The 17,819-nt window shown below is 41.7% G+C and overlaps 1 pseudogene; it reads right to left on the bottom strand.

The window, feature by feature from the left end:
* Positions 1 to 243: 243 nt before the first annotated feature.
* On the bottom strand, positions 244 to 10,050 carry LOC122229366 (annotated as a pseudogene).
* Between the last annotated feature and the right edge of the window lie 7,769 nt (positions 10,051 to 17,819).

The following is a 17,819-nucleotide window of genomic DNA, read 5'->3' as shown; positions in this document are numbered from 1 at the left end:
TCTCCTGTAGGGTTTTGATGGTTTCCTGTCTCACATTCAGGTCCTTTATCCATTTTGAGTTTATTTTTGTGAACGTTGTAAGAAAGTGGTCTAGCTTCAACCTTCTGCACGTTGCTGTCCAGTTCTCCCAGCACCATTTGTTAAAGAGACTGTGTTTTTTCCATTGGATATTCTTTTCTGCTTTGTCAAAGATTAGTTGGCCATACTTTTGTGTGTGTGTGTGTGTGTGTGTGTGTTTATCAGTCAAAGAATTCTATCATCCTCCATTTTTAAATCTCGTTTGTCACTGCAACAGATTAAACATTCATTTTGTTTTGTCATCAGTAGGTGGTCTCTCTGCTCTCCTCTCACTTTGCCTGAGGACCTATTATGAGTTACAGACCAGAACCTCCAGCTTCTGAAAGTAACACAAAGAAGGACAGCCTCAGAGCATCGTAGGAAAGGCTGCACCAGAGTCTGATACTGATACTGTAAGGAATATATTCAGGGAAAAGCATCCAGAAGGAATGACGCCCATAAATAACCAGGACAGCTATACCAGAATATACTGGTTGAAAATCCATTGCACAATTATCACCTCTCCCTTTCCTCTACACCCACAACTTAGATTCAAATATCACTCTATGAGATGCTGTATCTAACTGTGACAATGTCCTTGACCCTTTGGTCTTCAGCCTTTTTTATTTCCTAATGCATTCATTAACTTAGAGAAAGTAAATCGAATTACCTGTAAAGTCCTCCCTTTCTAGGATGTAGGCTTCTGGCTTCTTAATGTTTTGCTGACCTTTGAGGAGAATTTTTTTTTTTTTTATCACTAGATAGTAACTATTTAGGTTCAACACAAATATATCCAGGCTCCAGGCCAATAAACCAATGCTGATTTGCATGCCTACCCAATTTAATCTTGTTATTATTTTAGTCAATGTAATTTCTCATAAAAATAATTTACTAATGATTTGTACTTTCATTATTCAAAGAGCTCTTATAAGTACAAGTGTCTCTTCAGTGATGTAAAACTTCCTTTTCTTCAAGATTAAATACAAAATTTTAATTAAAATAAGCAAAGCAATAAAGTAAAATTCAAATCCCTTTATGTAGTCAATGAAATGGAATTCAAAGAGAGAGGAATAGTGGATTTTTTAAAAATGATCCATCCAATCTTTTTAAAAATTTCATTAACTTTCAAAAATAAGTTATCTGAGATAATGTTTCCTCTTAACAGGCGGCAGAGTTTTCCAATGAAGTTGTTATTATTCAGTCACTAGTAAAATAATCAGCTACAGGGGATTTTGCATCCCTAAAATAAATGTCTGGTCTGCTAATGGACACATACCACCTCTTTCTAGGCCACTTCCATGTAATTTTATTTTATGTAGGTATATCTCATCTCGGCGTTCGTTATGGAAGTGGAGACAATTCTCTCATTTTAGGGACTGCAAATATGCCAGCAGCAAGCAACCGTGTCACGTAGACAAAATTGTGAATTTGCAATCCACACCTGCAATTTCCACACAAAGTTGCTTGGCCTAAGTTGCCATGAAAAAGGTTAAAGTTCACTTGATCCTACATATATATGTATAAGGGAGAAGTTCTCTCCACCACCACAATTATGCTATTACACATCTTGTGTACTGTGAATAACGAATTTAACTATTCTAAGTGTCTCTTCTTGCACAAAGTTGCCAGCTCCCTCCTTCTTAAGATGCATAAAACCTTAAAAAGCTAATATGTAGTAATTAAAAATTACAAGTAACAGGAGAAGCGTCTGTTGAAGATTAGAAGAAAGAATCGTCTTTGAGAAAATGACTTGTATAGACAATAAAATAAAACTTAAGAAATTGTCATGTTCTATGAAACGGAAGGGGAAAGCTAGCATTATGAAATGAGAGTCACTCTGCCTTCTTCATGAGCACATTAGAATGTTTGCCACATAGTACTCACTGAATCAATATTTGTCATTTTAATAGTTGAAGAAAAAAATTTCTGAACTAAAAAGAACACCAGGGTATGCATAGCAACACAAAATGCATCCTGGGTAAATTTTGTATTTAAAGAATGAAAGGTAGGTAGATAGATAGGTAGACAAATAGATGAGAGAGAGGGAGGACAGAAATTTCTATGAGCATTGAATAAAGGGGGAAAAACTGGGAATGGAAATCCGACTGGCCTCACATCTCCTTGGAAGGAAATACTAGACCCCAAAGTACAATGAAGAAACCTCTATAGACTTTAGGAAAAAGTTACAACTTTTTCCTAAAAATGGAAGAGAGAAAGAGAGAGAGACAGAGAGAGAGAGAGAGGAGATCATGAGTGGGGGAGGGGCAGAGAGAGAGGGGGAGATAGAGAATCCCAAGCAGGCTACATGCTCAGCACAGAGCCTGATATGGGGCTCGATACTACGAACCATGAGATCAGGACCTGAGTGTAAATCAAGGGTCGGATGCTTAACTGATTGAGTCACTTAGGTGCCCATTCTGTCAAACCTTTATGCTTAAAAGCAATAGAAAAATAGTTCAAACATTTTGTTCTTATAATTATTTTTGAAATATTACATAAATATTTTATTCCAGCAGTCTTCAATATAAGATACACTTACCTCAGGAGTATACAAAGATTCTTTAGGGAGATAAATGGGCAAGTTTCATGGGAATCAATTCCTATATCCTGAACATATGCACTATTTATTAGAACTAGTTTGCTTGGTGGGTTTTTCTTTCCAAACTCCCATTTAATGATCACCCTTATCCCACTTGAAAAAATAAAGGTCCACTTCTTACCCACCCAGAAAACTACTACTGTACATGATTGCCCTTGGTGTAAATATCTCTGGCACAATTCAGAATAATGGTGTCAGGATTGAAAAGGTGACCCTAAAGACAGTAAAAACACTTTTGGAGATCAGGGAAGTGATCACTTTGGAGTGATCACTTTGGAGATCAGATGCTGACAAACAGCATCTGTTGTCTTTAATAACCTAAATGGTAAGCTGCTGGATTGCTTAAAAAATTGTTTCACACTAGTGAATGTGATTTTTGACTTATAACATAGAAGTCTAAAGAACTAACATTGTTATAGAAAAGACTTTCTATTGCAATCTACTTAAACATTATTTTGTGCTTCCTAGAGTTTCATATAAATGTACTGTTTTCAGTCTGACTTCTTTCGCTCAGCATAATACCTTTGAAATTCATCCGTGTTGTTGCATATATCAACAGTTCACTTCTTTTTATTAATGAACAGTACTTGATCCTATGGATATAGTACAGTTTACTTATCCACCAGCTGTCAATGTGCGTTTATGTTGTTTCAGGCTATTATAAATAAAGATGTTATGAACATTCGTGTATAAGGTTTTGTAGGGACACATGTTTTAGTAAGTATCTAATATGAAATAACAGTTAATGTTCTTTACTCTTGCATAGATATCTCGAAGTGGCATGAGCAGATCATATGGTAAGTTATGTTTAATATTTTAAGAGGCTGACAAACTCTTTTCCGGAGTGGTTGTGCCATTTTATATTCCCATCAGCACTGTACAAGAGTTCCAGTTCTGCCACATCCCACCAACATTCTGTAAGCTGAAGCGAAAGCAGTGCTTGTAGAAAACGTACAGCTTAAATGCTTATATTAGAAAAAGAAAGTTCTAAAATCAAGCATCGAGTCTTCCAAAACAAGGATCTAAAAAAAAGAGCAAATTATATCCAAAGCAAGCAGAAAGAAGGAATTTATTGACATACAAGGAGAAATCAATGAAATTGAAAATAAAAATAGAGTAGAAAAAAATCAAATGAAACCAAAGGCTGGTTACTGAAAAGCATTAATAAAATTGGTAAATCTCAACAAAAGCAAAAATGAACTGTTGGGACCTCACTGAGATAAAAAGCTTCTGCATGGTGAAGGAAACAATCAGCAAAACTGAAGGCAACCAACGGAATGGGAGAAGATATTTGTAAATGACATATCTGATAAAGGGCTAGTGCCCAAAATCTATAAAGAACTTATCAAACTCAACACCCCAAAACACCAAATAATCCAGTGAAGAAATGGGCAAAAGACATGAATAGACACTTTTCCAAAGAAGACATCCAGATGGCCAACAGACACATGAAAAGATGCTCAACATCACTCATCATCAGGGAAATACAAATTAAAACCACAGTGAGATACCACCTCACACCTGTCAGAATGGTTAAAATTAACAACTCAGGCAGCAAAGATGTTGGCTAGGATGCAGAGAAAGAGGAACCCTTTTGTGCTGCTGGTGGGAATGCAAACTGGTGCAGCCACTCTGGAAAATAGTATAGAGGTCCCTCAAAAAATTAAAAATACCCTACAATGTAGCAATTGCACTACCAGCTATTTATCCAAAGGATACAGGTGTCCTGCTTCGAAGGGGCACATGCACCCCAATGTTTATAGCAGCGCTATCGACAATAGCCAAAGTATGGAAAGAGCCCAAATGTCCACTGACGGATGAATGGATAAAGAAGATGTGGTATATATACAATGGAGCATTACTCAGGAATCAAAAAGAATGAAATCTTGCCATCTGTAACTACATGGATGGAACTAGACTGTATCTTGCTAAGCAAAATTAGTCAGAGAAAGACAAATATCATATGGCTTCACTCATATGTGGAATTTAAGATACAAAACAGATGAACATAAGGGAAGGGAAGCAAAAATAATATAAAAACAGGGAGGGGGACAAAACATAAAAGATGCTTAAATACAGAGAACACACTGAGGATTGCTGGAGGGGTTGTGGGTGGGGGGATGGGCTAAGTGGGTAATGGGCATTAAGGAAGACGCTTGTTGGGATGAGCACTGGGTGTTCTATGTAGGGGATGAATCACTGGACTCTACTCCTGAAACCATTATTGCACTATATGCTAACTAACTTGGATGTAAATTAAAAAAAAAAAAAATTGGTAAATCTCTAGCCAGATGTACTAAGAAAAAAAAGTGAAGATACAATTTAACAACAGAAGAATAAAAGAGAGGCCACTGCTACAGATATGACAAAACACTAAAAAGATACTTAATTCATCTGTCATAAAGATGACATTGAGGGAACTAAAAAGATATGGGACTATTACAAAAGATAAAAAGATTATAAGGGAATATGATAAAAACACTATGTCTATAAATCTGACAACCTAGATGAAATGGATCAATTCTTTGAAAGACACAAACTATCAAAATTCATTCAAGAAGAAGGGCAGATAACTTGAATATTGCTGAATTTATTGAAGAAATTGAATAAATTATTGCTAATATCGTTTTAAAGCAATAAAGAAGACTCCAGGCCCAGAAGATTTCACTGGCAAATTATACCAAACATTTAAAGAAGAAATAATACTAATTCTACGCAACTGTTTGAGAATATAGAAGAAAAACAAACTTCTCAAAGACAGAAGAAAGAAATCTGTAGGTCAATATCCCTCATGAATATAGATACAACCCCCCTCCAAATATTAGCAAATCGAATTCAGCTATACAGAAAAAGGATACTGCATCACAATGAAGTGAAGTTTATCATGGAAATGCAAGGTTGGGTCAACACTGAAGAATCAATACCATTTACCATGTTAACAGACTCAAGAAGAAAAGTCTTATGATAATCTCCATAGAGACAGAAAGAGAATTTGATGTTTCCATCCCAGTACTACCTAGCAGTGACCTCAGGCCAATGTACTTTTCAGAGCAGAAAGACCCTGTCAGCCGGTCAATACTTCCATGGCCAGAGGTGAGCTATGTTTGCTTATGTGTTCTAAGAAATAAGGACGGCCTGGGTATAAGGATATCACCTGGACAATAATCTTTTCAAATCAAGCTCCTTGAGCCCTCTCTCATGAATGGAGAACAGGGCAGGGGGAGGCGGGGAGGAGGTGAGAAGGCAAGGACCTTTTCAACAAAACATTTCTGCCCCTGTCATCAACATTTTGCAAAGAGCTGAGTTTTAAGAGAAATGGAACAAGAGAGGAGATCAGAATAGCTCAAGGGCCATCAAACTTCTTTTGATAATGTTTTAACAAGATTTGTGAGTCTCATTTTGTGGCTTAAATAAAAGTCCTTCCGTCGAGAATTTGAATAGTTTTCATAGACTTCATCTTTGTTATGAGACAGCAGAAGGCAGTGATGAGTCCCAAGCATTTTTCTTGGGAAATTCCTTTTCTTTTCTTTGAGATGTTTCCCCCCTTTGGCCTTTGAGACAACAGCTGTGGAATATCTTCTAGTACCTGGTATCTCTAATACCTGGAGAAGAGCTCGTGGTGGATATGTTCTAATTATAATAAGGGCTTGAACCTGGGGTGCCTGGGTGGCTCAGTCAGTTGAATGTCCGACTTTGGCTCAGGTCATGATCTCACAGTTCATGAGTTCCAGCCCCACGTCAGGCTCTGCGCTGACCGCTCAGAGCCCGGAGCCTGCTTCGGATTCTGTGTCTCCCTCTCTCTCTGCCCCTCCCCTGTTCGTGCTTTGTCTCTCCCTCAAAAAGAAATCAACATTTAAAAAAAAAAATAAGGGCTTGAAACTAATTGCAGCCCTACTTTCCATTCATTTGCTCATTGTTCACAGTGAAATTCAAAGTTCTCATCCTGGCTCACGAGGCCCTACAACTCTAGCCTCTTCCCCTGTAACTCTGTCCTTTCTTCTCCTCGTTCTAGTCACTATTTCATAAAGCCTTCCTAAAATTTGCCTTCAGACACGCTGTTCCCTCTATGTGAGATGTTCTTCCCTTCATTCCCCACCTGCTTACCTCCTATTCATGCTTCAGGGGTCCACCTAAAGGTCCTCCTCAGAGATAACCTGCCCTGAGCCCACCACCCCAAGTAGGAAATGTTGTCCCCTACACTTTCTCTCAGCACCCCTACTACGACTTCATTGCACTTAGAATGATTTGCTGCTTTGTACGCATTTGGGATCTCGTCCTTGGCACTTCTCCCACTAGGCTGTAAATTCCATGCAGGCAGAAGCAATGTTCACTTTACTTTTTTTTTTTCCAGAAAAACTTAACAGGTTTATTTATAATTGTTATACAGTTGAACTTGTTCACAGAAGCATTTTGACTTGCATTAATGCTTTCTGTCCCCGCATTTAATTAAAAATTCACCCACAAATGAAAATGGAAAAACTGCCAATACCTGACTTGTGTCCCCTATTTTTCCACTCGCAGTCGTGTACTTAGGTACCCTTTGGCCCCATGGGGAAAAAATATCTAATGTTTGGAACTATCAATAACAGGAAGAAGAGATTTATCTATTTATTTATTTATTTATTTATTTATTTATTTATTTATTTCTAGGAACGAAACGATTTCCATCATAGCACCATGTTAAGCACGCGTTCCTCTGTGCAGTGCGCTAGCTGGGTGTCTTCTGGCGTAATTATTACACGTTCGGCATGGACAGCCCACAGGCTGGTGTCTTCAAACAGCCCCACCAGATAGGCCTCGCTTGCCTCCTGCAAAGCACCAAGAGCTGTACTCTGGAAGGGCAGAGGTGTTTTGAAGTCCTGAGCAAGTTCTCGCGCCAGGCGCTGGGAAGGAAGTTTGCGAATCAGACGTCCTGCGGGCGTCTGATAACGTCTCATTTCACAGGATCAGGCCCGTGACCACGCGGTTTCTTCACCCCTCCAGTAGAGGGCACACTTTGGCCAGCAGCTTTTGTAGCCAGTTGCTTCCTCTGTGCTTTACCACCGGCGGAGTTGCGGGCAGTCGGCACGGTGTAGAGACCCCTTCCTTGATTCTCCTCCTTGGACAGCAGCGACCTGAGCCGGAGGGGGCGCGGGTGTTAGCGAGCCAAGGAAGGCATAGCGGTAGCGGCTGCGAACCCCGCAGTGTTCGCTTCATACACACACTCCATACATACACTCCAGTGCGTAAACAAGTACTACCACATAGTAAGCGCTCAATAAATCCTTACTGAATAACTGTTGAATGGACTTCCATTATTCTTCTGGACTTTCCTACTTGATCCAGAGTGAATACTCCGTACTTAAGCCCGGTCGAAATATATTACTGTAATTAAAAACTTTTAATAACATGGCATACCTATTAAAATCACGTGCACTATTAGAATGAAAATGAAATTAGTGTAGTCTAAAAGAAAAAGGCACGGTTTTGAATGTTTAGTTACCTTGGAGTGCTGGAGAGTCAAGCAACCTCACCACCTGTGCCATCCGGCATTGCCACCACGGGTTGCTACCAGGTATGATCAGATAGCTTAGAAAGAAGTCGTTCTGCAAACAATTCCACTAATTTGTTTCCACTTTTCTCTACTTTTCCCACCCATTTCCTAGTAAATGCTCATGCAGTGGGAAACAATTAATCATTTTATTTTTCTAGTAGGCTACTCTGTGCTTGATGAAGTGATCAGCACAGGGAATCCAAGAAGTGTATGTAATACAGGCTGTCTCCTCTCCTGCTAAAAATAGGATGATATGTTGGTGTCATTTGTTATATTCTAATTTTTTCCATTTTAAAAAGTGCCCCAAAGTTGGGGTAAGGAGGTTGAAATACCCAGTCTGTCTTTGCCTTGGCAGCTGAGCTACACATCCGTACCTTTCATTTCTCAGTTGCTGGACCACTTCTGTGTCTAGCTACGGAGTGACAATGATAAGGAAATTAATAATGTTGACCATTTTGCTCCTAGACTAATGGTTTGTTTAATTAATTGGTTGCCAGGCACAGCAAACAGTATTTCGATGTCCCAAGCCATCCATAATGGGGACAGCATCTCTAATAGACTCAGGATCCAAGAGGTAAAGGAGACTGTATTTGAAATCAGGCCAACTACAATGACAGCATTATAACTTCAACATGAAGACATATGGTTTGATAAATAATTTCAGGACACTGATTCATCATGTGAGATTGGAGTGGCTCCAGGAAAAATCAGAATCAGGTTATCGTAGCCAAAATGTAAAGAAGAATGTTTGGATTCTTGGAAGAAACAAGGCCTGATGAGTATTTCCAGTGTCCAAGGCATCCTTCTGACCAATGAAATGGAAAGGGGAAGCGAAATGGAGTCACTTCCTTTGCAGCCTTCTTGGGACAGAAGGAAGGGGCTATTGGCCTGGGACCTGAAGTGGAAGAAAAACCATAAAAAGCCTGCATGATACTAGGACCCAGAGAACTGGAAAAATTAGCAACCATGGCTAAGAGCAAGACAGACAGAGAGAGAGAAAAAGATAGTGACAAAACCCATCTGGTCACAGGGGGGACCAAACTGAGTGACATGATAGAATTCTGTGCTCACGGACAGCTGAGGATCTGAATGGGGCCCTACGGAGAGGTGAGGTAAGTAAATTGTGCATGCTTTTGTCACCCAGAAATTCCCAGTGGCTCTTTTCAAACTACATGCTTAATGTTTTATATGTGTTGTGTGTATATATGTAAATAATATATATAATATATATATATTTGTGTGTTGTGTTATATAATACTACGTATATATACCATTATGTGTATATGTAATATACAGACGTTATATATAAATAAATGTAGTACTCTATGTTATTTAGATAGTGCTTACCCAATGTTTCAAATAATCTTCCAAGTGGTTGGGACAGGGGGTTGTGGTATCTGGCAACATTCTATGAAAATCATTAACTGTTTTCTCTTTCATTCCTTTCTTTTCTAGAGTAACACCAAATTTATTGCCTTTTTAATAAAGCATGATTCTGCCCAACCCCAAGTCCCTGACTCTCCCCTCTTTCCATGAGGCGGACCCAGTTCCTTAAGTGGAATACAGAAATAACTATTGCTACAATTGTATATACAGTTGAGTTATATCAAGTGGCATGTAGGAACATTCAGAGTTCTTTACGTTCATTCTTTGGGGAAAGAGAGCCGTGCTTTAGGCTGGTATAGTCAGTGTTGTTGTTTCCTGTCGCAGAACCCCTTAATGGAGCCAATGGACCCATCCCCTAGTGGGTGTGTGCCCTCACATGGCTCTCCACTGTCCCCTTCCCTGGAGAAGAACTGTTTTTGGCCAAGGAGAGCTCTTTCTGGAAATGCCCAGGAGGTTGTGTCCTCTGCGTCCCCATGATTGATTCATATGTGGTTAAACTACTGAGTTGTTTAAACTAGGGAGGTCTGAGCAGGGGACTACAGGAAATATAAAAACGGCATTGTTTCTTCCCCAGAGGACCATCCTTCACCACTTAACTGAATGACCTACCTGGGGTCATTCTTTTGCCCAAAGGGGTGAGGTGTAACATCAACATTGACCCTTACCTCCACAATGGGGAGCAGGCAGACAACTGGCTGAGCAAACAGCATAGAGTATAAAACCAAAGCGAGAGACTCTTAACTATACAGAACAAACTGAGTTTTGATGGAGGGAGTGGGTGGGGTGATGGGCATTAAGGAGGGCACTTGTGATGAGCACTGGGTGTTGTAAGTGATGAATCACTAAATTCTGTTCCTGAAACCAATGTTACACTCTATGTTCATCAACCAGAATTTAAATAAAAACTTGAAACAAAAAAAATAATAATAAAAGCTAACCACCACCACCACCCCCCCAAACACACCACAATGGCAAGAAAAGCCATTTCTGGGGGAAATAAATAACCAGCAGCAAGAACTTTGGAGACGGCATGGAAGGACACTCCATGGAGGAGACTCAGCACTTAAAACTACATCTGGAAAATCTTAGAATCAGACCTAAAATTAGCTGCAATTGGTAATAAGAACCTTCACATAAAAATAACAGTAATAAAAAGTAATAACAGTTATTGTTGATTGAGCACCTGCTGAGTCTGGGGCTCTGGGAGGCTCTCTGCCAGGTTCCTTACAGTTATTCATCATAATCCCTGCAACAAATGTGTAAGGCTGGAGTGGGGCCAGCGCCTGCCTCCAGCCACAGCGCCATATTGCCCTGTTCTTATTCCGGTACAAACTTGCATGGGAAAGAGGGGTGTGGAACATGTAAAAAAAAGAGAAATGGAACCCATAGTATCATTTCCTTCTTAGCACACAACACAGTGAGTGCCTGGCTCTGGTAGTCACTCAATAAATTTTTATGGAATGAATGAAAGACCGGAAATTTACATACCAAAATTTTAATAATACTTAACTTTGGATGGTGGGGCCAGGAGGTGCACTTTTGTTTGTGTGCCCTCAAGCTTTCTGCATTAAATTAATTCTTTCATAAGTTGGAAAATTATGAGCATATATAACTACATGCCGATACTTAAATATTTTGGAAATTATGATCAAATTATGTATACCAAAAAATGCTTTAATGAAGAGAATTTTTTAGTTTTTCCATGTATCCCTTTAGGCTTTAATTTATTAGTACACATAAATCCGAAGTTGCATAAATGCCTCTTAGAAATAACTGTTAGCACCAACTATGGCAATTTGCATTATGCCATTATGACTCCAACTGTGTCCCAAGTTGAAGTGAGCTTCAGCTTTCCCTGGGGGAGGAGGCCACGGTTTAAGACATCTCTTCTCTATGAAAAGGGAACTTTTACTTTCATCTGTGGCCATACAAACGTCCCCATAAGAGAGAGTCCTGGACATGTTCTTTAAATCATGGGCCTGTTTTTCATAACAACCGGCAACAAACAAAAGAAATCTCAGCAAATGTGATGGCAGTCAGATTCAAAAATTAGGATTCTAAGAAGTCTGCTTAGATTAAAATATGCCTGGGTGCCATGACTCCGTTTTCTGGAATTACACCTCGGTGAGATAAATGAAAATACTCTGGAATGCCATTTCTTTTCCCCAGTGAGCCGCTTTCTGACCAGCCATCAGTCCTCTGCTGGGTAATCTGGACCCAGAAACTGAACTGTGTTCCCATTTTAGATGAAGAAACCGAGGCTCAGAGCCGTCTGCCAAAGAGCACAGCTAGCTGAGAGCAAGTCTGAAATGAGAATAGGTTTCCTGGTTGCCCTATGCAATCTCTGTGGTACCCACTGACGAGCACAGTTTGTCTGGTTCTCCTGCACACGTTCTTGTCCAGAGGCCACTCGGCTTCCCCATCTCACCTCTGCCTCCACCCCATCACCACTTGCTTCTGGAAGAACTCAGCATCTGGTCCATCTCTCCCTGTAATGCTTTCCCCATCTGCAGCTGACATTTTTCCTGCCTTCAGCCTATAGGGGGCAGAGGTGGTCCTTCCCGAGGGTCACCGTGCCAGGAGCTCCAGGGCGGGGCCCAGCCAGCCCTCTCAATGCCACTTTCTCTGACCCCTGTCCCCGAGCAGCCCTTTTGGCTGATCCTGGTCCTTGGAGGCTGGGCGCTTTCTTTCAGCTGTGGTTGAATGAAGCTCTCACTAGGTTCCGGCCAAGCAGCCTCCCCATTTCCTCCTAGCTTGGGGTCCTCACACTTGCTGGGCCTCCTGGAGAAGGGCTCCTCTTAACTCCACCCTGCTGGGTGCTCACTACATATTCAGTTAAACCATATTATCCATATATTTTTTTTTAACCTACGAAAACGTCAATTTCATTTGGTTTAACTTAACATGGGAAAGCCCTGCAGGAACACCAAGACACCAGACATTGTTGCATTGTAAGTGTGTGAGATTTGAAAGAAAGGTTATCTTCCAGGCATTGTATTTTCCTTTTTGGAAAGGCTTGACTTTTCTAGTCACTTCCATACCATATAGTTATACATCCTCCTGTATACACGTGCCTGTGCGTGTGCGTGTGTCTAAACGCGTTATGTCTTAATATGTGTTGATGCTATTCTCACTGACTACCATTTAGCATGGGAACATAACGGTTTATAATTGAAAGCGAAGCCAGGGCTCTAGGTCCTGTACTCTTAGCACACGTGGAGGGGCTCTGTTCACAGCTGTGCCCTCGGTGGGTGGATTCCAGCAGGGACCACAATCTTCAGATGTCCTTCAGTGGGCACAGCAATGTCATTCTGCCACAGGCTTGGTTCCCTGCCAAGGAAACAGCTAAGCTCCAGAACAGAGAAGCCAGCACATCTGTCTGCTTAGGAGGAAGTTTTGGCCCAGTCACGCAGAAGGTCTCAAAATGGGGCGGGAGCAATTTGCAATTAGGCACCCTCATTTGCATTTTTGTTACGAACAGCCATGTCGAGAAGAGCTTAGACATGCTGGCTAATGATTCTGGGAGCTGGGTCTGCCTCTATCCACAGACCTGCAGGCGGAAGGGATTTTACCAGAGCATCATTTAAATACTTACGGGAAAACACTTATGAAGCAGATATTCCATCTTGCTTTTTGTGTTAGTAATATTTTATCTGTTCTCGGGACTGTTTACTACAGCACATACTGGATTTCTCCATAGGCTATCTGGGTGAGCTTAGACAAAGCATTCAACCTTTCTAAATCTCGGTCTCCTCATCTGTAAAATGGGATAAGAACGTGTTCCTCATAGGATTGTTGTGAGATCACGGTTACATTGTGGTGGGGCGAGCATCCAGCAAGCCATGATTGTACTGGTAAGTGTTTGTTGTCGTTGTGATGAATGATGAAAAGGAAGCATTCAGGACATCATAAGAGTCACTAATGGGGATCTGAGTTGGTTGGGGGTAACTTTACATCTTAGGGAAGATGTACTGAAGAATGATGTCATTATGATACCCAGTTAGGAAAAGACAAGGGGAGCGTCCTGAGATTATTACCAAAGTTTAGGTCTGGGATGCATGGCTTTGGGTAAAGGAAGGAGCTAAGATACCATAGTTATCAGTAGACGCTTTTGTATTCTGTTAGTATTTCTAAATGTGCTCGATGAAGCAAAATAAAGGAAGTGAATAAATCAGAGGTAGGCATTTACTTCTGGTTCAGGGTTTTAAACACTATCGACATTTTGAGTGGGGTAATTCTTTGTTGTGGGGATCTGTCCTGTGCACTGTAGAATACTTAGCCACATCCCTCAGGTCTACTAACCTCCTAGTCATGACATCCAAAATGTCTCCAGACACTGTCAAATGTCCCCTGGTAGGCAAAATCACCTCCCACGGAGAATCACTGTTCTAGTGAATTCATCTTAGAATCATAGCATTTGGAGTAGATAAATCAATAGCAAATAGTCCCCTACTTTTGAGAAGAGAATAGATAAAAATAAACAAGCGAAAACAGTAACAAAGGCAGCCCAAGACTTGGTCAGCGCGCAGGATGGGTCTTTCAGCATGAGGACGTCTCCCTGAGTTGGCTGTGCTGGGTCTTTCTGCTGTCAACTTTGTAAGCTGGAACTAGATTTCTCAGAAGCCCCATCCCTGAGCGGCTTCAGACAGGGCTGGTCAACAGAGGAACCTGCATCGAATCTGGGAGGCCAAAGTGAGGCACCAGCCATCACTCTCAGAAGACGTTCAGGGTCTGGGGGCAGACACACAGCCAACTCCAGCTTGTCCTCATTCTCTTCCACTCCTTGTCTGGTTCTTCCCGACAGCTGGTCCTGCTGACCGACAACGACCCCAGTTCACCACCAGAAATGTGACCGTGGAGGGGCAGAGATGGTGGCTGAGAGACAACAGCTTTATCTCCACGACAGATCTGCTTGGGGAACCGGACACGCTCGGCTTCTCAGAGATCCCTGCAGCCTCTGACTTGTCCACCTGACTTGTGCTTCAGGACGTCTGGTGAGGGCTTCTCTGAGCTCCTGATCTCTTTCAGAACTTCACTCCCCCTGCTTTTCCCATAGTTGGGCAATGTCCAACTTCTATAAATAACCCAACCCCTTATTCCATAACACTCATCACAGTTGAATGACCGATCTTTGAGACCACCTCTCTGTCCCTTAGCCTTCCTCAGAACTGGAAATTCAGGAGCCACTGCTATCTGAGCCATTGTTAGTCACATCCATCCCAAGGGAGGACACTTAGGACATGAGTCATCATCCAGAACAGAGGCAGAGGGAAACAGGACAAGCAGTCAACTTCCTTCCTAATTCAATGGGCACTAATAAATTTATCTCTACTATGCCTGTTCCAAGAGCTCAATTTGTTTTGTCTGCCCTGGAAGATTGTAGACTAGAAGAAAATTAACTCTTTGTAGGCTGGAAGAATAAGGCTGTCCCCTGAGCAGCCTCAGGCTTTAGATTTAAGCTGTGGTGATAAGTTCAGTAGAGCGGCCCCCGGCCCCACATCCCTACTGAAGGTAGTAACCACAGTGCAACTGTGGGATTCTTCTGTGTCTTAGTTCAGGTTCCCCAGAAGCAGACCCAGAGGCAAGGATTTGAGGCAAGCCGTTTACTTGAGAGATGATGCCAAGAGACACTGAGAGAGGCATGGGGAAACGGGGCAGGCAGCCGATAAAGGGTTCGTTATCAAGCTAGTGGCTGTGTGGCTAACTGCAGGTGCATTCCACTGGGGGGCTCTGGGAACCAGCATAGAACACACTGGGTTAACCCACCTGGGGTTGCTGCCTCTTAGGAAGGAGGAGTATTATGTTAATTCTTGACACGTGCTTGTGACGTGCTCTGCACACAGGCAGAAGACCCCAGAGTCCAGAGAATGCAGATGTTATAGCTGGACGTTGGCCAGTGGGCACCAAAATGTTAAGGCCCAAGGGAATATGCAGAGAGGCACTGACAGCATCTGTTCTCTGCAACACCAGGTTTTGTGCCTAAGAGTCAATATTCAGACAGAACCCAGATCTTAGAAAAGAAGCACATCAAAAAATGTAAAAGGGTGTGTCGGATGTCTTGTCCCTAGTCTCAGGAAGTGTTTGGTACCACTGTCTTTGAATCTTGAGTCCCGGAACCTTAAAGTCTTCCTCATTCATGTTCCTCTGTTCGATTTAGAGTAATGTGGAGCACAACCCATGTATTTGCTCAGTTTATTTGTTTCCTATTCTTTCTGGATTTACATCATCTTCAGACTTGATGGTCATTCCTATGCTTCCTCTTGTGTTGGTACGTTGGGCCACAGAAAGGAAAGAGGTCAGAGGTTGTTCCTGGAAACTTCACAAAATGAAAAGGGTGACTCTCGAACATAGGGATATATACAGGTATCCAGGGAAAAGAGCAAACTCAGAATGAAATGCACCCATGACTGGAGTGCCACTTGTCTTGGCACTCAAGGAAGAGAGAGAGAGAGAGAGTGATTAAAGTCTGGGGGAAGGACGAAGAGGAAGGAAAAGGGAGGAAGAAAGAATAGACAGGTGGGTCACAGTGCTTCCTGTTGCCAGCCGGTGAGATGGTCTCATCTTAATTTCGTGGTGATGTCCCTTAAGCTCAGAGACATTAAGTGGCTTCCCTATGGTGATTTAGCCAGCATGGCCAGGCAATGCTCACATTCAAACCAGGTCCGACTTCCTCCAAAACCAATATCTTTTCTACTTTGCAACCCAGTGCAACAGTTGTACTTAGCAGACAGCCTGGGTGGGTGGGTGTGGGGGTTCATGGTACAACTCCCTGCAGAGGTGAGAAAAGCCCAGTAAATGCAGTTACTCAAGTGTCACCCGCAATACCTTCGTCTATATTATTAACGATAAGTGAATGATAAATAGCATTTCGGAAATTACTACATGCTGTGCACTGTGCCTGTCACTTAATCGTCAGAGCAACTGTGATAACACTTTAGAATTACCTGGGAGCTTTTAACTATATGAACACTTGCTGGCTAAAATGAACAAATCAGGAGACTCTAGATGCTGGCGAGGATGTGGAGAAAAGGGAACCCTCTTGCACTGTTGGTGGGAATGCAAACTGGTGCAGCCACTCTGGAAAACAGTGTGGAGGTCCCTCAAAAAATTAAAAATAGATCTATCCAGCAATAGCACTGCTAGGAATTTACCCAAGGGATACAGGAGTGCTGGTGCATGGGGGCACTTGTACCCCAATTTTTATAGCAGCACTTTCAACAATAGCCAAATGATGGAAAGAGCCTAAATGACCATCAACTGATGAATGGATAAAGAAATGGTGGTTTATATACACAATGGAATACTATGTGGCAATGAGAAAGAATGAAATATGGCCTTTTGTAGCAATGTGGATGGAACTGGAGGGTGTTATGCTAAGTGAAATAAGTCATACAGAGAAAGACAGATACCATATGTTTTCACTCATCTGTGGATTCTGAGAAACTTAACAGAAGACCGGGGGGAGCAGGAGGGGGGAAAAACTTACAGGGAGGGAGGGAGGCAAACCATAAGAGACTATTAAATACTGAGAACAAACTGAGGGTGGATGGGGGGTGGGGGAGAGGGGAAAGTGGGTGATGGGCATTGAGGAGGGCACCTGTTGGGATGAGCACTGGGTGTTTTATGGAAACGAATTTGACAATAAATTATGTTTAATATAAAAAATAAAATAAAAAATAATAAAGAAACATTAACAATTTTTTTTTAAAAAAGAACACTTGGTGGGTCCACCTGGGATCAGTATATTGGACTTGCTTGGGGTTGGAACATGGCATTAGTACATTTTAAAAACTCACTGGGTGCTTGTAATGAACACAACCAGAGTGAAGCACCATGGCTTATGACAGTGGTTTCTAGACCAGCGTGCATCAGAATGCCCCCGAGGGTCAGTAAAAAGGATTTCTGGGCTTCCCTCTGAGAGTTGATGATTCAGTAGATCTGGGGTGGGGACCACAATTTTGCATTTCATACAAGGCCCCAAGGGACCACTGATTTTGCTGGTCTGAGGACTGTACTATGTGAACCATCAATCTAGAGCAACTTTGAGGATGGTGTTAGGGTGATGTCCATTTTTCATTTAATAAACTGAAGCTTGGTGGTGACCAGGCAAGAACTTGCACTCAGGTCTGGGATGCTTAAAATCTATTCTCTATTTGCCTAATTTTATACACAAGTAGATCAGGCCTGACTTTGCCGATTACTTCACTGAAAAGCAGCTGCAGCCAATTTCCAGCATTGTGTAAA

This window comes from Panthera leo, chromosome C2 (assembly GCF_018350215.1).
Source record: "Panthera leo isolate Ple1 chromosome C2, P.leo_Ple1_pat1.1, whole genome shotgun sequence".
Taxonomy (NCBI): Eukaryota; Metazoa; Chordata; class Mammalia; order Carnivora; family Felidae; genus Panthera; species Panthera leo.
This window is presented reverse-complemented; position numbering and strand designations above follow the sequence as displayed.